The sequence below is a fragment of the Taeniopygia guttata genome, chromosome 4 (assembly GCF_048771995.1).
Source record: "Taeniopygia guttata chromosome 4, bTaeGut7.mat, whole genome shotgun sequence".
Classification (NCBI taxonomy): domain Eukaryota; kingdom Metazoa; phylum Chordata; class Aves; order Passeriformes; family Estrildidae; genus Taeniopygia; species Taeniopygia guttata.
Genome location: NC_133028.1, coordinates 67401242 through 67422749, shown reverse-complemented (window position 1 = coordinate 67422749; position 21508 = coordinate 67401242). Strand labels below are relative to the sequence as shown.

The 21508-nt window shown below is 39.5% G+C and overlaps 1 protein-coding gene across 1 annotated transcript in view; it reads right to left on the bottom strand.

The window, feature by feature from the left end:
• LOC115495084 (uncharacterized) overlaps nucleotides 1-21508 on the bottom strand; it is a 161297-nt gene that overhangs the window by 139307 nt on the left and 482 nt on the right. The window contains exon 2 of the mRNA XM_072928814.1: nucleotides 16444-16504. The gene's annotated coding sequence lies outside the window, so the exon portion shown is untranslated. The remainder of the gene's footprint in view (nucleotides 1-16443; nucleotides 16505-21508) is intronic.

Sequence of the window (21508 nt, the reverse complement as noted above, 5' to 3'; positions counted from 1 at the left end):
TAAAATCTGCTTTCAGTGAGAGGAAACACTCAAAAGCACCATCTGTTTTCATAGAACTCTGGGTTTTAAATAGGAGCTATTATTTTTAGGTTTTTTGTTGAAAACTGAATGCTTGTGCTGCACAATAATTCCTATTATGTGCTATGCATAAATTATTTTTTCACCATTTCATTAGATCTCTATGGATTTTTCTGAGGCAAATGCTATTCATAAGCAGTGAATGTGTGAATCCAGTAATTGCTCAGAAAACCTCCAGCATTAACCTGAACTGTGTAAGAGAAGTCATCTTTGTAGTATTGGCATGGCAGCAGAACAGCTCATCACCCACTAACTGCCTCTTCCCATTGTGTTGCACAACCATGCTCAGTCTGTATAAACTGAAGAAAGGCAATCTCACTATGGGTGCCTTGACTACAAAAAGAACCCCACACCTTCTCTTCAGTTTCTGCAGCTCCTGATGTGCAATTTCCTGTGCACACTCACTGTGTGCTATGCAATGGGCAAAAGGTACACCAGTCCAAAAATAAGCACAACTTCAGAATATGTCTGACTACCATTCAGAAAAACAACTGACAATCAGCTGATTACAAAATGCATTAAATTTAAAAAACAATGTCTCCCACTGTGCTGAAACTCCATAAATAACCAAAATAGGCTTGGATGCCAACTTCATCACCCAAGTTCTTGCATCACATAATAACCAATTCCTGCTTCAGAGTACCTGAAGAAATGGCAATCATAATTTCAGACAAATATACTGATTGTCATGGGGCTATACATCTGTTGGGAGACCAAGTTCTCCTGCTGCAGAGAGCAGTAAATATCACCTGTGCTTCCAATTACACTTGTCTGCTCAGGGAAGGTGGGATTTTTCTCTCCCTTCAAGGCTACTCCTTTAGGAGAAGCAATAAAAAAAAGAAGTTATGACTGTGACACTGAGCCTGCCCAGCAGAAGTACACTGAATTTAAGAACTAATACCTAGAACATATATATTCCTTCATCTCGCCCTCAAATGGTTGTGGTGGGTTGACCCTGTCCAGATATATGAGGACCCCACACCCAGCCAGCTGCTCTCTCACTCCCTCTCCACAGCAGACCCAGGGGATAAAAGAGCATGAAGCAACTCTTGGGTCAAGGTAAAGACAGGGTGATTATTTTCCACTTATTATCACAGGCAAAACAGATCTAAGGATAAATTAGTTGAAAATAACACTAACTTAAAAAAAAATGGATAACAAGGGAAAAAAAAGGCTACAATAATTTCCTCAGGCACCATCCCTTCTTTCCAAGCCAAACATCAATCCTTCATTCCTTGTTCCTTCACCTCTTCCTCCCATCACCAAGAAGCACAGAAGGCATGAGGAATGGGGGGTTGTGATTAGTCAGCAATCCACTCAGTGTCTCTTCTGTTGCTCCTTCCTCCTATTTTTCCCCTGCTTCAGCATGGGTCCTCCCCATGGGCTGCAGCCCTTCTGGAATATACCAGGAATGGGTCCCTCCAAAGGCTAACCTGGTATTCCATGTCTGACAGACCGGATTTCACATGTGTTTAAGGCATGGACATGTCTCAACCCATTTCATTCACTTTATCTCATCCTGGAAAGAGCACACAAGATTATTAAATTCAAGTTTAGTTCCTCAAATCTGCAAGACCTAGACAATATGAGATTGGAAGCAGAAATAATGTACTAATTATTTTGGCACATACTTCCTGAAAGACACTTCTGCAAAGTAGCTCACCGTCTTGAAAACCATCCAAAACCTCAGTAATCCCAACTGCATTAAAACAGAGCTGTGAAGCAGCCAAATTCTGGCCATTACTCTAAGTGGTCTGTGTCAAGACAGGGTTTGTGATAACATGAGATGAATTAGAGTCAGAAAAAACGTGATGTGACAAAAATCTCACTGCTCCATTCCTGTCCATCTTAATATTTCTCCGAGCAAGCTCTTACCTATGTAATTAAATTACCAGGGATGGTACAAGCCCAGGACCCAAGGACTTAATTTGCAGGTGTCAATCATTTTCAAAGAGCCCAGTCCATAGCTGGAAAAGGCACAAATTGAGCAATGACATGTCCCTGATAGTGCTGGCAATGACAGCAGCTCTTTTCCGGCCTTTCAAATAAAAACAAAACCACATTTTCTCCACTTAGAAATAATCAACAACTTGAGTCTAGGTTGAGTTCATCTCAATAGGTCACCTGATGCAATTAGATGGGTCTCACCAAGGGTAGCCACCAAACGTGCTGTTAACATTCTGCACATCACAGCTACAAGGCAGGCTTCACATGAACATAATTGAGTTATCTCAAGATTAAGTACACTACTTCTAGAACCATTTGAAATGTGCATTGTATCAGCTTTTACCTCTCCAGTTTAAGAGATAAAAACCACTGAAAACTGTCTGGGATATTTCTACACTGCATTTCTCACACTTAAACATTTAAGACTGAAAAAAAAAAAAAATCCTTGAAAGAAATAAAAGTTCTCCAACATACAATTTCTGAATCATGCAGTAATATGAAGTTCATTTTAATGCAACTTAGCTTCTTTTCTTAAACACACTGACAAATATCATCCACAGCATTTCCTTATGTAAAGGAAACACAATTTCCTTTTTCACACCAATATAAACCACAGCTAAAATTTCAGCAAACATTCAGAATAGCAAAATGGTGGAAGGAGACCAATGAGGAGACTCAGCTCTCCATTCTCTCAAGGAGGTGGGTATTTATCTTCAAATCCTTCAGCTTATCAGAAGATGCACAGGGCCTTTCTACACTGGCAGTCTACAGTTCAAAAGTAATCTCTGCTGGAATATTCACCCTTTTTTGCACTTCAAACTCCTTATTAAGGAGCAAGGCCTCATAACTTCAGCCACAGGAAAACACAACCCTGGTCTGTAGGTGAAAGGTTTTTTTTTGGTTTTTATCTCCAAAGAAACTTACACCTCTGCACATAATTCTCTGTGTCAGAGGAGACTGACAAGCACAGAAATCTGCTGCTCTAAAGATTTCAAGGCTCAGAAGGCCCAGCAAGTAGGATAACTTCTGCTGAAGCATTCATGCTATGTGGGTGATGTGCTCTGGTACTGAGGCACCAGCTGGCTCCAAAGCCAACATCTCTATCACTCAACACTGGGACTTGCTTTAGTAGAAGAAAGAGGTTACAACTCATGTAAAATTACATTTACCGTGGTAATAAAAGGTACTTTATGAAACACGGGCTACAACACAACACATTCTCTTACCTACCTAAATAACTAGACAATTAAAAAAAATTGTTTCTCCTACCCTTCCTGCATTCAGGGTTTTTTGAAGCAATTGTCATCCACAAGGGATTTGTGTTCTAAGAAAACATGGATTATATTACAGGACTTCTAGTGCTGGTCAACTGACAGGCTAAGGCCATACTAAGAAATGGCAATTAAAACTCTCACCCATTTTTATCCCTGTCAGAAGAGGCAGCTCTCACAGCTACTGAGATAGAACATTAAAAACATGCTGTTAATTTATGTGGGTAATTCAGTGATTAATTATGGCACTTCAAACATTTAAAACATGTGATGCCACATTACTGAATTTTTTACCAACCTAATCTGCAAGACAACAATTGTACCTGGGAAAAACATGTTCCTCTTTTTTTACCATAAGCAGGTAAGCATTGGAAAAGACAAAGCTCTGAAGTTTATGGCCTGCAAAGGGATGCACACAACCACCGTTATTTCTTACAAACCTCAGTCACGAGTGTGACAAGCAAGTTTAAAAATTGGAATTTTCCAGTCACCATCATGCAAAGGAAACAGGGGCTTTTGAAGAACTGCACCATACAATTTCTGCAACATTTTCCATAAAGGACAACTTAGGAAATGTATAATTCAATGCCAGCTTCCCTTTATGCAATGCATAATTCAATGTCCGCTTCCTTCATTACTCACTGGTACAATTTAAGGTGGTACAAAAAAATCAGCTCAACAAATACTTCACGTTTTGGGGATTCAGGATCTGTTGGTAGCTGTGGTGACCTTATTCAAGATCAAATCTTGCCACACTCAGTCACCACTTCTCTTACTCAGGGCCGTATCAAAACCAGCATCAGAGCACTGCAAGCCTCAAATCCTAAAACAAACAAAGGAAAGGGAATAAATCCCCTCCTCCTCCTAACTCAAGGCATTCTGCAGTTGGTCAGAGCTCACCACCACAGATGTAGTTAGGAAACAATAATCCAGCCCCACATTTCTTGACCTTATACCTGTCCACCAGAAAGGAAAAGATCCCAAACACACTTCCTCCCTTCCAGTCAGCCAGAGGTGGTTACTGAATCCATGGCAGCAGACATCAGCCACCAAATAAAGTCTTAGATTAATAAATTACTCAATATAAGCTCAGTGACAAGGTGCAAAAGCCCTCTCCCTGTGCTTTTCTTCCAGATAACATGTCAACAATATGGAAATAAATGGCAATGTCCCTTTTCTTTCATTCATCATAAAAGGAACTACCTTGATAGTAGTTGAGAGTGCCACTCTGCTACTATATCCACTGGTTTTGAAACCACTAAACGGCAAAAATGTTTGAAATAATTCAGGATATATCATATTCCGTAATTACATGAAAAAGCAAACAAAACTACCTCTCCTTTTTTTTCTTTAAGTGGCAAAACCAGCTAATCAGACAACTAATCAAAAAACTCCATTCACTTTCTACAAGAAACTTGGATACTTGAATATTTTCCTGTTCCATATATAACCAATTTCTATAAAGCTAGGCCTGTTCTTTTTTGCCATTAACCAAGAACAAGTAGGAAAAATTAATAAATTGTAAGAAATAAAACAAGCTCAACTTGAACTGGGAGAAGCTTGAAAAGACAAAGGACACTAATTTTTGGGGGAAATAAATCAATTTTGCTCCAAAACTGTAAACTACCAAAAAAGTTGTTATTGTCTTGATATGGCAATGGCTTAAAGTCACAGGGACTACAGTAGATATTTCATTACTGCATCATCGGTGTGACTGCAGCTGTACACATGGATGTCAATCCCTAAAATCTAAAGCCACACACAAGCTCTGTAACTGCAGTTGCACGAATAACCAAAGGCACACTGACTGTAGTCATGAACAGCAGAAATTCTCTGCCATTTAAACTGCGATTAGAAAGAGGCAAAACACACCCAACACACCAACCCAGGAGACCATCACTCCAAACCAGACTGAAGTGTCCAAACGGTTGAAATCAATCTGGTATTCTTACATACGATACAGCCTTTGCAAAATTATTTCCACCAGTCCCTGACAAATCAGTGGTGTTTAAACCCAGGCTTTTGCCTTTCAGACTGGCTTTGAGATCTTACCATGTCTTCCACATAACATGAATCAATGTTAAGAGGAAATCTGTGCTAAGAGCTACAATTTGGCTCAGCATAACAATTACTTGTTTCAACAACGTTTGGCAGGAATACAGGCAAGTAGAATACTTTTAAAATGTCACTTCCTTGAGAGCGAGCATGATTGCTCCACTGATTGTACTGATTTGCTGACTGCCTTCAAGTATATTCAAACTAACACCATTTATGATTTTTTGTAACCTTCCCCAGTCCCCTCAAATATTGCACTTTATGATAGTGAAAGATGTAGGCTTCCATGCAGCACAAAGGAAAACACATCAATGAATCTTTATAGAAATGTGAATGAGTACGAGCAGGAAACAAATTCTAGAGAGAACCATTTGTCACTGAAAAAAACCCACTAAAATTGCATACATATTAGAAAGTTCAGCAGCCTGCTGTCTGAAAAGGAGGGTAGTTTATGCAAGCAAAGACAAACACTAAACAAAGCCAGGTTCCATTTGCCCAAATATTTCCTGTTCTGTAATTTTAGAGTCAAATCAAACAACACCAGCAGTTTAAGCTGCACTTGGCTCCTTCAGCTACCTTCTGGATTCTAGGATGCAAATATTACCAAGTAACAAAGACAACTATTCAAGCATTCATGTAAGATACTAGAGAGCAATCAGCTGCAATTTTAGCATCATGAAAGCTAAACTACATATTTTATATTAGTGAACTGGAATTATATCTAACATTCAAGTTTCCAAATGCCTTTTTTCCAATGTCTATGATTGTGATCCAAAATAAGGTATAATATTGAGTACAGTTATATTCAACCATTCTTATTCTGCCATAAACAAGGTCCTGGAGCTGAAGGGAACACCCAAATGGATTTCTTACAAAGTAGATGTACTCCTCCTGCCAAGCAAGGTGTCTGATCACACAGAGCTCTTGGCAGGATGATTATCTAATATAGTAAATAATTCAGTCTTTGTTTGATAGTTACTTGTAGAAAATCTTTTAGTACTTTGTGAATTGGTGAAAGATTCCTGGCTGAAAGCCCTGGAGAAAAAAATTACGAAATGCAAATGTAGTAATACGACTTGATCACAGCAAAGGACACCACTAAAACAGCAAAAAAAAAAAAAAAAAAAAAAAAAAAAAAATTCTTACTTGGCTTCTTTACAACTCTCTCAATAGAGAGGCTAATTAGTACTAATTCTAACAACCGCTTTATAGCATACATTCAGCCAGCCACTACTCTGACCTTGGAGATATTTATCAGGGTTGTACCTGTAACAGCAACTAAATGCTATCCACAAGAAGTCAGCTTTCCTGAGTATTATAGGGACACACACTAACAGGAGACCTTCACCTCTGAGTTCATACTATGGGCCAGACACAAGTTACAAAACCATGTCTGATGAGGAAAACTGATGAAAAGAAAAAAAGAAGTGGTCTTGGTTTAAAGGAAAATTTCCCATATTAAGATGAAGAACCAAATCTCCCCTGGAGCAGGAAATGCTGAAGCCTCTTGCCTATCACTTTTCCAAGCACCTGGTAAAAGCCAAGATTTTCTGTTAAATCAGAACTCTTGACTTTTCTAACAAGCAGCAATTATGTTACTCTTTCTCTGTTGATGCAAGCCTTTGAAGCTGCAAAGCAGAGAAGTATTGTTGCTGATATGATGGAAGCATTGATCTACACCTAAGCATCACAAGGAATATGATTCCTGGTTCCCCTGACTCACCATCCCAAACAAACTGAGGAGCTGAAGAAGCTCATTAAGACAGTAGGATATCGGGGGGCTGGATCACACTGGGGAAATAGTTCCAAAGGTTTCAGTTCCTGTCACTGACCTGCTGTCACACTGGGGAAGTCCACACACCTCAAAACTGAGGCACCGCACTGCAGTCACTTAAGCTTGCTAACCTTGGTGCTGCCTTACACAGCTGTACAGCAGCAACTCAGACAGACTGCACTGCATTTTGTCACTGAGATGGGCTGCAAACACAGCTGATCCACACTTTCCCTGCCCACGCCTCTCCCAAAAAGTAGCCCACTAGTGCCTAGATAGCAACTTCAAAGCAGGTCACAGGAGAAAATACAGCCTTGGATAAAAAGCAGTTTGTGCACACCAGGAGAGAATAAGGCTGAGTGAGTCCCAAAATGGGATTACAGGGTGACTTTCAGCCAACTGCATAATGATGACTTGTTGCACCCTACTGAGTCTCTCTCATTCTAAGGCAGCTCCTGTCATTTTACGCATGTTCATGCTCATGTAAGCACTCAGATTTTGAGATATTATGACTTGATGATCAGCTGAAGCAGCTCAGTTCATGGCATTGTCAGTACACAAATCCCTCCTATTCCATACACTGAAAATGAAATGCCAAAGGAAGGGATAAGTGCCATACACTCATAGATGACATGCTTCAGTCCTGCAACATGAAAAACTGAGCAGGGAGGAAAAACTGAATGCCTGTAGCTCTTGGGAATTGATAAACCCAGCAATACATGAGGTCTCTCTGCTGCATGGACTAAGTGATACTTGTTTTCTTGTACACAAACAGTGACTGATTTGCTTTCTGTTCAACACACAAGAGAGGTATTCACATTTTCCAAAGTTCTTACAGCACTTGGCTAGAGAACAGAAACACCTGGCTGGATCTCCTTCTCTGCCTTCCCCAGCTGAGACTTGTAGTGCTGGGAGAGAGAGAGAGGTGCCAGTTTCTGTTCAGCAAGATGGGGACTCTGGTAAAAGACACTTCAGCCTTGTACAGGATCTTTTTGGTTTGCATGTCCTCTCTGTGACCATTAGTGATCCACAGCTTACAGCCACTGTAGGCAAGAAAAGAGAGTTTTAAAGTGAAGGAGCAAGCAAAACATTAGGCAGCTGTGTGCACTTAAAAGCACCAGAAGCTTCCAGAAGGGGAACTGCTTAGTTATACTACTCAGTTTAATTGCAAGTAGGAAAAAACTGTATCAAGGGTTGATGGTTTTTAAATCAAACAGGTAAGAGCAATGCTGATACATCACTGATGAGCAAGTACTGTCACCCTTGTCAGGCAGCTTCTCTGAATAATGTTTAACAGTTTGATATGAATATGCTTTGGTGAGGAGCCAACATCTGAATACCAATAGTTTCAAACCCACATCGAAAAGACAATTAGAAATCTGCAACACAGGGCAAAACAAAGCAAATGGAAAGGAGGAGAGCTCTCCAGAGGTATTACCAGAGCAACACATCCAGCTTGCATCTTTCAGCAGTGTCTCTCATAATTTTTTTAGGGGAAAACACCCAGAAAAGAACTAGGAACCAAGGCACTGGGATTCTGCCCCATCATCCTTAGAGCAAGCCTGTTCCATCAGCCAAGAGCAGACACTCGGTAACATGCCCATCCTTTCACTCTCTCTGACCCTGGTAGATAAGCAGAGCCCTCAGTGAGAACCTGCAGCCTATTCTGACCCCATTCTAGCAGAAGCTTCATTATATCCTGAGGTTATTCCTATCACAATCTTGGCATCACTCAAGCAATATCTCAAAGATCTAATGAATGTGATCCTGAGGATTTACTGTCAATCTCTAAGTGTTTTGATGCACATTCAGCATCTCTATTAAATAACTGATTATGATTAAATTAGACTATCAGACTGAGAAACATGCACAACATGCAAAGGCCTACCTTTAGTCCTTCCTTTTCCCAAATACAGCAAAATCACAAATCAGTAGATTTCTTGAGCTCTGTTAGTAAAACAACATGCTGATACTCCTCCTAACCAAAGTACTTGCTCAAACACTAATTAACTAAGTTCCCTCCTTAATAATTACAAATATTTCTTGTCCAATATTTCGTCGAGTTAACTCCTAAGGACAGTTATCACTTGTTAATGATTTACACAAGTAAAATTACCAATGCCAAAACTCAAATAGCTCAGTCAAGTAGATAAAAATGCCAAGATACACCCATCCCATTCACATATTGGAATCATCTCCAGTTATAAAGTTACAGGCAGCTGTCACTTAACATAATGGTGAAACACCATCACTTATTTGCACAACACTAAACTGAAGCTGAGTCTGTTCAGATCAGTAAGCTGACTTCCCCTAACTCTAAAACACATTTTTACAAGTTGCTTTCCTTTCCTTCCAAAGAGTCATCTACTGAACTCAGCATTCACAGAGATTGTCTTCTGGTGTCAGCTAACTGCCACCCCTGAAAATAAAGACTTGTCCTTCCAGAGAAGGCAGACAGTGCTTACTAGGCTCTGTAAATGAAAGACAATTTTTTCTCTAAGCCAAAAGCAGCAATCTTGGCCCAAATACTCCACTTTTATGGGGAATACTCAAAGATTAATCATGACACGTTATTGACTCCAGTTCATTTTCATAGACTCTTTTTGTTACATTCTTTGGACTTTACATCAGGAAGGTGAAGAGTTCCCAGTCAAGCCATTCAAGGCAGGCAGCCAAGTACAACCAGGTAGTACTGGATAGCCCAGGTAGTACTGGATCACACAGCAGTATTAACACAACCAAGTTCAGATGTGAGAAGAGGATTAAATTGCCCTGAAACCTGCCAGGACAGATGACAGTCCGTGCCAGCTTTATGCCACCTTCATGACAGCTGTGGGAGGACAAACAAGTCCTGGTCCAGAGTAAAATAAGGAGGGGTTGGATAGATGCTACCCTGGCAAAAACGCTGGACAATGAAACCTAGAGCATAAAACACTGCAACATTTGGGATCCCACTCCAGCAAGGGTTTATATTAAAACAACTTTTGACTTCATTTCTTATCTGATTGAGTCCTAGTACCAGATTTACTGTGTGATTTGCTATAAGGACATATGCAGAGAGATCTGACCAGGATGAATACATCATTACTCAAGTCTATTTCCTTTCATTCAACACCAGTGACTTTCATGTCAGTAAGCATGAGAATGCAGCACACAGAATTCATCCAAGGCTCACAGAATAAATCAGCTGTGAAAGGACCTCTACAAGGCATTCAGTCCAACACCAGCCCTCAGAAATACTACCTAGCTGAGAATGTTCAGGGCCTCTGCAGCCCAGGTCTGATCTCCAAGGACTGAGGCTTGGACTTTGCTGCCAGTGTCTGCTTTCTCTCAGATGAAAAAAGTTCTGCCTTTCACTCTCCCATGCCACAACTTCCAGAATTTTCTGTTCCAAATTTGGTTGTAATTAGCCACTAAGTTCAAATAAACTCAGCACAGAGTGACACAAACTGATTGCTGGTGGGATCTCACGATTTAAATTTCTACAGGAAACCAAACAAAAAAAGGGGGTTTATGACAAAAGGAAACAAAACACAAATGATGCCTTTATTCTCCCCAAGGAAAAAAAAAAAAAATCAATATTATTAGAACTACTGGCATAGAATTGTATCCAAAAAATTGCAAATACTATTTCCACAAGCAGGCAGTTTCTTGTTTACTACAAGATGCAAAAAACAGCTTTTGAACAGTACTGCACTTCTTCATTATCTGATTAATAACTGCACAATTCATGCTTTGAAAAAATATAAAAGCAGACCTTCAACTTGCATAGATGAGTCTAAATCCATGCATGTGTAACAGACTCTGGAGGTATGCCTTGTGAGAAACCTAAGAGGTTAAAGGTATGTCTGAGTGGCTCAACACACCATCCTGCATCTGAAGCTACTGGCTGTCCTCTTAGTTATTTCCAGAAGAATGAGATGATTATGATGATCCTGTTGGATTGAGACTCCAGGATGAGCATTAACACTACTGTTCAAATTCTTTATCATTCACCAACTACACAACTCCCTGGAAGGACGACAAGCATATTTGGTTTTTCATCTGCAAAGAAGTAATTCTTTTCTCCCACTTTTTACCAGTCTCTAGCCAACACATCAATTTCATTTAACACACTATGAAATATGACAACAAATAACATTCCTTAAGAGAAAGATCTGGTGAGCTTCTAAAGCTGAACTCTAAATATTCCTACACATTGTCCAAGGAAACTCATGGCATTCAGTGCATTTCCAGTTTCTGCATTTTTCCTACCTGAAGGATAACACCAATGAAAAACTCCTTTAACAGATGTGGAATTAAGTTTTCTTACCTTGGGGTGCTGTGTTCACAAAGGTGTTTAAACAAAGACAGGACACTGGAAAAGAGTACAGCACTCTGCTTTTAGCTATACTGTCAGCATTTTTTGTTCTTTGAAGAGCAGGTGCCCTCTTTTGGATACTTTTCCCCTGCCTCAGCATATGTGACAGCCAAGACAGCCACAAGACACAGAGTATCACCACACAATTTTATAAAGCTTTAAGCACTCAGCCAAGCAGAGTAACACCACACATCATCAGAAGGCTTCAGGCACCTGCCTGTACAGAACAACACCAGGTCACCTCAAAAGGCTGCAAGCATCTGCTCCTCTTGTTCCTCAGCCCAACCTTTTATACCCTCATGGTTCATGCACGGCACCCGTGCCCTCTGCTCCCTTTGGTGCCTGGTCAGTCACACCTGGGCACTCCCTGCCTCCTTCCCTTCAATGCTGCTCACCTGCTTGGCACAGCTGTAGCCAATTGAGGATGAGGCTCCAGCCCCACTCCCAGTTCCCACAGACTGTGCACCTACATTCCTCTAAGTTGGAAATTCAGCATCTCAGAACTGCTTGGCAAGCCTGACTTACCCATCTGTGTCAAAACACATTTGTTAAAAATCTACCATAATGAAAAAAAAAAAAATCATATCGCTGCACACGATGCTACAACCCTTGTGACATGCTGGTAGGATTTCAGGTTACTTTCAAAGTGAAAATTGTCCAGCTGGATTCTGTTCAGCTGCCCAAGTTTCTATCAGGTTACCAGGAAGTTGTAATTTTGCCTGTTAGGTGGCTTTGAAGTCTGAAAACACATGCAGTGCTTTTTTTTTTTTTTTTAATATTAACTTCAAAAGATGGGTGGAAAACATAATTTGTTATGTAGCCATAGTGCACTTAGTCTTCTATTAATTTCTGTTAATCACTAAAAAGTAGTGTAGCACTTAGTAAAATAGAGTTTGACGCAAGCAGCACAAAGGGAGAAAATTTGGGTAGAACAGGCAGGTAGGCAGACTCAGGAAAGACCTGCAAAACTGACTCTGGTAACACAATTCTCTAATACAGTACTTCTGAACCCAATTATATTTGGCCCTTTTCTGAGGGCAGATAGGCATTTCCTGAAATAGTTGCAATTCCTCCTAATGCTCTCATTGCAGCAGCTTCTTAAATGGTAACAAGCAGTGAGGTGTAGAAAGTAACTTCTTGTGACAGCTCTTCAGCTGAAACAACACAGTTCAGTTTATACATTCTGAATAGAATATTGAGGCTGATCTGGACATCCAAAACAGAAACAGGGCATAACAGAAGCCATTTCAGTGAAACAATCATCTCAGAAGTCAATTCTGGCACAGCTACAGCAATTTAAAACAGTGGCAAGCAAAAAAACAGCAGAGCTTTGCTCACATTTACAACGGCACCCAGATTAAAATAGTAGTCATAGTAGCTAGAAAATTATAGACTTAACAGTATGCCCTGCAGAAAATATTAATTGCATTTAAAAACCAAACAGTAGTACTTCTCATTACTCAAAGACTCAGCAAACCTTGGGATGTGTATTTAAGGTACTGAGAAGTCTAATACATGTGGGTATGAAGAGTAGCAGGTGACTGTAAGCCAGAAAGATTTAGAAAAAAAATAAATCAGAACTATCTTCTTACCTTGCCATATTTCACCAAGAGCTGGATGTTGAGGCCTCCATGGACTCATCTCCTTCCCGCTCTGTTGACCTGAATTCCTGACACGCAGCAGTGGTGCTTGCAAACCAGCACCCAAATTGCCACACACCTCTTTTTGTCATCTCAGAGTTATGTAATTTTCAAAATCTTGGAAAATTGCCTGTACCAGGTCTAAGGTATGATCTGAAAGCCACAATATTCCTTCTTTGTTAAAAGACTTGCCATGGGTACAGTGAGGAGGGAAAATAGAAAGAGAGCTTAGGTATTCTGAATGTTCCATAAGAGCAAGTTTTCATCATTAAGACATCCTGCTACAATTAAGTGTATCCCTTTGTAATTATGTGCCTTGACATAATAGTTGATAGTTTTTTCTATAGGTGGGGTGTTCTCCTCCAAGGGTTCAGTTGGTCTGCTTAGAAATACTCACTGGCACTACCCCAAAAAGCACCACATGCACCATGGACATCAGCAGGGTGTTACCTGTGAGCTCTGCTTTTTTTTTTTCCATGGCTACAGATTCATGGTAGCAAATGGGTTTGGTCACAGATGGACCAGAAATGACTGAGAACCTCCCACGTCAGTGAGCTCACCAAGTCACCAGGGGCACACCCAGCTCTGCTGGACAGGCTGTGACAGTCACAGTGCAAAGGATCTCAAGCAGTAAGTTCCAACGTCATTGTGTCAATCCAGTAATTTCAATATTATTCAGTAATAGATCATGTTCAAAAACTCACTCAGTTAAGCTTTCAACAGCCCACAAAATTATAGAATAGCTAAAGACAGTTTCACAAAGAGAAACAAATTTTCCTTTTAAATAGAAACACAAAAAGGTGTTGAACTTGGGGATTTCCTTAACAGAAAGAAATATTTCTAGAATTGGAAAATAAAGTGGGAAATAAAAACAGAATTGCCATTAATGCAGTAATAGAGGCCTCTACAAAAAATTAACCAGGAACAGATTAATAAAAACTAATATTTCAATTGTGTACTTCAGAAAACTATTCAGTAATCACCAATAAAACCAACAAGTGTCCTATAGGGAGCTGATTTACCCATAAAATTGAGTCAAAGAGAAAAAGGAATTCAGCACCTCAAATCCCTATTGCAAGGTAGTCGTAGTGATGGAAAGCTTAAGCCATAACTTTATGGTGCATAGTTGAGGAACACTTGCAATTACAGCTGAATTTGCTTTATATCAGGCTCATTACAACCAAAAGGCTGAAAATTACTTTTCACTTTGTACTAATTCCATTTTGTTGACATCTGATTAGCCATGCTGATCTTAAATGCTGACAAGGCCACTAATAAGGGGGGAGTTAATGAATTACGTAATTTAGAATATTTTGAGTAAATAAATCTTTAGAGTAATTATCCTCTACAATACCATTTTAGGACAGTTAATGTGGCATATATTTACTAAAGAAGCAGTTTTAGTAATGTAAACATATTAAGATTTTTTTCAATCAAGGAAACACAGTCAGTAAAAGGTTAACCAGATAATACTGTTAAGGCAAAAAAATTCACCAGATTATTACTACATTAGCTTAATCAGATACTTGTTAGAATAGCTTTACACTGTCACAAAAATCTCTGACTGTTATTTATTTCTACAGAATGTCAGCTTAAAAAAACTAAAGAGGGGAAGTAACAAAGGATTTTTTTGAGAGCAAATGACCCTAAGTTGTAGTTACCACTTCAGTGAAAAGGCATTCTTATTTCAATGGCAACTCAAAGCAATAGAATTTTTATCTTTCAAAGAAATAGCCTTCTTTATGGGTGCAGTAGAATTCCATAAACAATGCCTTACTATTTTTTTTTTACAGTTAAATAGCTATGAAATAATAGCTTCATTGAAATTACTGTAGGACATGAGACTGTTGTTTTTATTGGTGATCAGAGTAGGTAATCAGAGAGCCAACACTATTTCCAAGTCATCTGAATGCAAAATACACAGCAAGAAAGGAAACACTTGAAGTATCTGTGAGGAATAAATTAATCGTGTAAAACAACAATACTACCTGACTATTTCTGCCACTGACTCACACCTGCTGACCTCAAACAAGTTTTGTGTCTGTTTTTAAGTCAGGGTTTTGTAGGGCTCACACCCATTACTCCATTTCTACAGTTTCACAAAGATTCTGGTTTCTGCTGATGCTTTCCATAGCCAGGTTCTAGCTCAGGAGCATACAACAGCAGAGCACACAAATCTTCCTGCATTAGCTCTACTCTGAAACCCACTCCCTTCTGCTTTGATTTTTTTGACAGATTCCTTTACTGCATCAAATTCTATCAGCCACTGTGAGTCATCCCCAAAGTCTGTGTGACTGCTTTGATAAAGTCATACAGGTGAAGGTTTCCTGAGGCTGGGTGGCCTCGAGCTGCTGAGAAGGACTCCAGTGATGAGCTGTTAGGAATTACTTACATGGAATGAGCTGCTGTGCTCAGATCACATTCAGCACATGGGCATATGCCAAATCTTTGATTATTAATAGGGTCAGAATTTCATTCCAAATATAACCAGGGAATTTGTGCCTCGGGCTTTGGCAGAACAAGATTTCACATGCTGAATCTAAAGGAAAAGGCTCACGTGATGTTAATCAGCACAAACCTGAATGAGAAAGAAGCCTGAAAATAAACTTTGCCCATGTGCAAGTTCCCCCCAGGGTTTCCTGAGAAAGTGATTAATATTTGCCTCCTCATATGGAAAAAACACTGTTAGAAACCACTCTTCCCTTGCTTGAGTCAAAAAACATGAACTGAAATCAAAGCATATTAGTGACAATAAAATATTCATGCCCTGGATATCTTATGCAAACTTTTTCAACACTGCATTATTAATGACACCTAATTGTAGTGGAAATTGCTGCAGGACAAGCTAATTTTACTACACACTTTATATTTTTAACTATAAGATTCTTTCCTGTAAAACCCACCAGGATCCTAGTAGAATTTCATCATCTCTTCCAACATCCAGTTGTTAGTATTGAGCGAACATTATTCACAGGAGCCAGTAACTTATGAAAATATAATGAAATGTGTCAACTTTCTGTAGAGTTTTCATCTGTGATAGAAAGAACAATTTGTTTTAAATGGTTCTTGCACAGACTGCATTCAAAGAGTGCTATATCCAGTCTCATTTTATTTACCACAGCAAGAAATGTCTCATAATTAGTATTACCAATATGTAGACCATCTGTGATTTAGGCTGGGGTGGGCAGCATTAAACCACTCCAAGTTGCTGAAGCAGATGCTGAAAGCCAAAGATCACCAGAGCAGCAGCATAATTTAAACACGTCACATTCTTCCTACAAGATCTAAAGGGACTGGCAGATCACACAGGAGCTCCTTTACCTTGTCTGTGGTATCTTGGGACCATTGGCTTCTTTCAGTGGCACAGCAACATAGAGAGCACCTGAAAAGCAATATCATATTTCTATCAGTAAAGGACTGTATTACTCAAGAATGGGCTCACTGAGCTGCAATTAAGACAGATTTCAAATCAGAAGAATTTTACTCTCAGACATAAGCTTTTCATGAGAGGCCCAAAGCATCCAGCCTTCATCCCCAGCCTGGAGCCCCGTCTTGATTGTAAATGAGCATATTCCTCCTTTTAAAAGAGGACACCTCTCCTGGAGCAAAAACCACATTCTCCTCTTTGAAACAAACTACCTTTTCTGAGGTACTTGCACAAAGTTACAGATACCTCAGTAACTGTGTCTCCTTACTACAACCTGGCCACAGGAAGGCTGGTCTCCTTGGGGACAGACACCTTCAGACATCTGTGACTGGGAAGAGTAGCAGGCAGGAAATAGAGCCAGGGAAATAATGGCACCAACAGCCCTGCAAATCCAGGGAAATGAAGAAGGGACCATATTGTAATGAGTCTTCTTCATTGCAGATCACTCAATTTTTACTGGCATTTTACCATTCTCTGATCTGCAGAATAACTAGAAACACTTGTAGATGAATGCTCAATTTCAGCAGAAATACAAACTTGTTCAACAGAATCTGACTTGTTTCTTTACACAGATTAATAATGGCTCTTTTCTGCAGTGTGCTATGCAGGATTTTTATTAAGCAGCTCCCTGTTTATTTCACACTGTTCCAAGAAAAAGAATAGATTGACCCAGCTCTTCTTAACCCAGTGAATTCATGACCCACACCTTGGTCTACTGTTGGTTCCTTTCCTCTTTCCAGTGTTACAGCCATAGCTGTGGTGCATTTATTTATGAATCACAGGACTTAATTCTCCCTAATTAGAAAACTCAGTCATCTGAACAGAAATTTCTTGGCTTGCTGAGCATGGGAACAGCCACGTCATCTGTTGCATCATCAGCCTCTGCATTCCTTATTCCTACAGTGGATTTGCTTTCCCTCATGGCACTTCTACAACAAAAAAGCTGCTCCTAAGTACTGAATTGTACACTATAGCTCTTGTCATTCAAGGTATGTAACACACTGAGCACCACAGTAATTATCTCCATTAAATAACATCAAAGTACAACAGGCAAACCCAAGTGAAGTGGAAATTATGGCATCCAAGATAAAGCTGTTGGCTGTACCCCCGTTATTCACTGCATTATTCCTTCCAAACAGGAAACTCTGTGAGAAAAACCCTGCTACACTTATAATTAGTTCCTAAATATTCCCATTACTAATAACAATCAAGTTAAAGAGAAATCATACATAATTTTTTTTAATTATAAAATTAGACAAAGAACCAAGCAACGGATGTATGAATAATATGCCTTGAAGTATATTAAAAAATTGCCTATTATTCCTAAAAGAAAAAACCTCATTTTAGACCCTGAGTTCAAAACAGGAATAAGACCATGCCAAACCTTATTCTGGCCTTCCTTTTAACCATGAAAAAGCTTTATTGTTTAGGCACTCTAGTATTTTTGGCTTTGTTGAAGAATAACATCCAACAGCAGTAAGCAATTATACAGACTCATTTGTACTGTAGAAGTTAAAGGTCTATTATACTTTCAGATTAATAAAATAATGCCCCTGTACAGAGCTAGCCAATCCCTTTAGAAGTTTGCATTTCACATTTAATCTAGTCCCATAATTTAATCTTGATAGTCTCGTGCATTACACCAGGGCTGAAAGAGTGTGCAATTATCTGAAAGCAAGCTTTTTATGCATGGGATAATTACAGTGCTACCAGCCAGCCCCACAATGTAGACCAGAATAGATGAACCAATTATTATTTTTTTATGTTTTTATTTTACACAACTCTTTCCTATTCCTAGGTGAATATAAGAGATAACACAAACTGCCACATTTACATGAATTTAGACCTTGGATACTCGCTATATCTCAGGAGAGCTCATTTGGAATTTGACTGAAGTGTGTGAATGTTGTTTTAGGATCTGCACCCATCCTTTCCCCCCAACAGTGACCTGAGTGGGGCAGCAAGGACACTCCCCATCACAGCTGGATGAGAAAAAGGTTCGGAGTCTCTGCTTCCTTCTCCTTCCTGCCTGGCTCAGCCAAAGCAGCTCAGCTGAGCTGTGCAATGGCTGCTCCAGGGAAAAGGCAGCAAAGCCAGCACAGGTAATAAAATAACAAGAATGCAACAATAAATATTTGCCATGAAAGACAAGAAACTATTTCATTCTGTGTTTTAGTCATGGGCAAGAGAGAATGCAGGTCCTGTCAGACATCCATCAGCCAGAAAAAAATTACAAGGAATTGATTTAGATTCTGTCACATAACTTATTTTCTTGGCAAACAGATTTTTTTTGTATTTACTCAATAGAGAACATATCCACTAAAGACGCAATTCTTTTTTTCAAGTATCAATCTGAAAGAAATTATCTACTGGTTTATAAATATGAAATAAACACTGCCTTAATGCTTAACTTTTTCTGTCTTCTCTCCTTGAACAAGGAGAATTAAAACAGGTAGAAATTCGCCCTTATTTGATGTTGCCAGAACAAGGACTGCAACACAGCATCAAGTTCATGCTGCATGCACAGACATGATCATCCTTCTACCTAAAATTTCAGCTGAAAAATGGTGCTAAACTGGCAACATACTTGCATCCTTTTAAGGGAGGAGCTGTAATGACTATTCAGCTTTCATGAATATCAGTACAGAACAGAACTGTAAACATGAAGGATTTCCTACTCCTCGTGGTCCACTTCAGACTTAAAAATCACTCGCCACAAATCAGGATGACATAATGCAGTTCTGCTAAAACACATTACATGAAGCAAATGAGCTTATTGCCATTACTGACTTGCCAATCTCCATTTCTGTAGCAGACAAACCAGAGAGGCCTGGGTTTGCTTTAATCTATCTGAATAATTCTAAATTGATTTACAGTGAGGCATAAATGGGTAAATGCAACAGCCAGTATTCATTAAAGCTATAGGTTCAGAAAGACCAACAAGTCTTATAAATGCATATTCTCTTTCTGAGAGGCACAATCCATCAGGAGACAGGTCTCACCAAACACCACAGGTTGTCTATATCCCATCACAGCCAATACAAGGAAATCTGGCAGTCCAGACAAAGGTTTCACACTCACACCCTGGAGTTAAATACCCAGTCTGGGCCCCCAAATCTGGCACCTTCACAAAGGGAATAACCAACCCAGTAAATGCTGGAGGAGCTGAGAACAAGCCTCTAACTTGGTGGCCCAGCTGTGCTTCCTGCCCAGCTCCAGCCTCCAGCTGCCATTTCCAGCAGCTTATAGATAAGTAAAACTTGGCTGTAGGAACTACTTTAGCCTTTGAAAAACTCAAACAACATAAAATTTAAAGGATCCTGATTGTGTACCCATATCTCTGGGTTTACGCCTATGCACAGGACATATAGAAATGCCCCTGGACAGAGAAGTAACACTAACACCAGAACAGCAACTGAACACAGCAACATTTTTATCTGTTACTTTGTATTAACTTTGGAACTCGGCAACAACGAAACAAAAACAAAGCTCTCCTTCCAAGCCCTTACCTGAAAAGGGTGATGTTGGCACCTACCAGAGATGTTTTACAGTAACCCTGTGGGTTTACTGCTGTTATGGACACACAAAATTACAACATGAATAAGGCAAGGAAATACAGGACACGCTTTCAGTAAAGCACGGGGGTCACACCTCAGCTGCTCTGAATTTTATGGGACAAACTCACTACTTTCTGTGCTTTTATTGAAAACTGCAGGCCAGCAGAGGCTGTAAAAGGTGCCTTGAACAGGCACAAAGCAGGATTCTCCTGAAAAGCCAAGTGAGCTCTTTGCAATCAAGCACTCTGAAATGAGAAAATATGTATGATTCGCTTTCACACAGATTCATATTTGCACTGAAACAAAGCAAATATTTCTAGCAAAGAACAGAGCATTTTTGTTGGTCTCACTTTTATTAGCACTAATTAAGCCCATTTGTTAAAAAAGCTACTACAGACAAAGGCATATGGAAAAACTGAAAGATAAGACTATCACAGGAGCCAAATATCCTGGCAATATTCACTGAGCTTTATACCAAAAGCTTGAGCTAATCATAACAAAATACAAGTCATGTCAAATATTGGCAGCTTCCTTAAGCCATTAAGGGAACATAATTCTATAAAATCAATGTAATAAAAGTATTAGCACTGAACATTTTCTGGTTGATGCCATAAGAACCATTTACATAAGCACATGTGGTGTTAATTCTGAAACGTTCCTTTTTGAAGCCATAATTACCATTGAATCAAAATCACTATTTGTTGTGTGTATGGAAGTTCCTCACACACCATTTGATGCTTGTTTTCAACCCACCCTTTCTACTTTCAAGCAACTCTCCTAATCTCCCCTTCTAACATGACTTCTTGTTATTCATATGAATAAATATAATCAAATAAAATGCTTGCATTCACTACTTACCATTTGCTTTTGTAGAATGAAAATCATACTGGAGATGGCGTTTCTGACACCTCTTGGGCTGATGCTGCTACTTGAACCCCGGGAGGGTCAAGGACTACCACAGACCTTCCCCTGGGAGGCTGCCAGCAACTACATGTGTTTACTTCCAGGCCAAGATTGCTTTTAGGGAGAAAGTACCAGTAATTTGCATGTTTGGGCCACCTTTCAAAACAAACAAAACACAGACACACACACTTGTCTCTGCCTAATTCTAGTTACCAGGAGGAATAGCAAGGAAAACAAAATTCCAAAGTAATAAAAATAACATCATACTGCTGTGTAAGAGCCATCTATGCTATAGAAATAATACACATTTACCAGTGGGGCAAGCAAATCTTTTCCCTTCTAGTGGCCTGTATTTGCTGTTCAAATAACAAATAATAAAAGCTGAGGCAGTTTTCCATTTCATATCTGTAAAATTTTAAGTAGATGTCTTCAATAAAGCAGCGCCCAGAGCTCAAATAACAACCTGAAACAGCACTATTTTACCAAAATGCTTTCATAA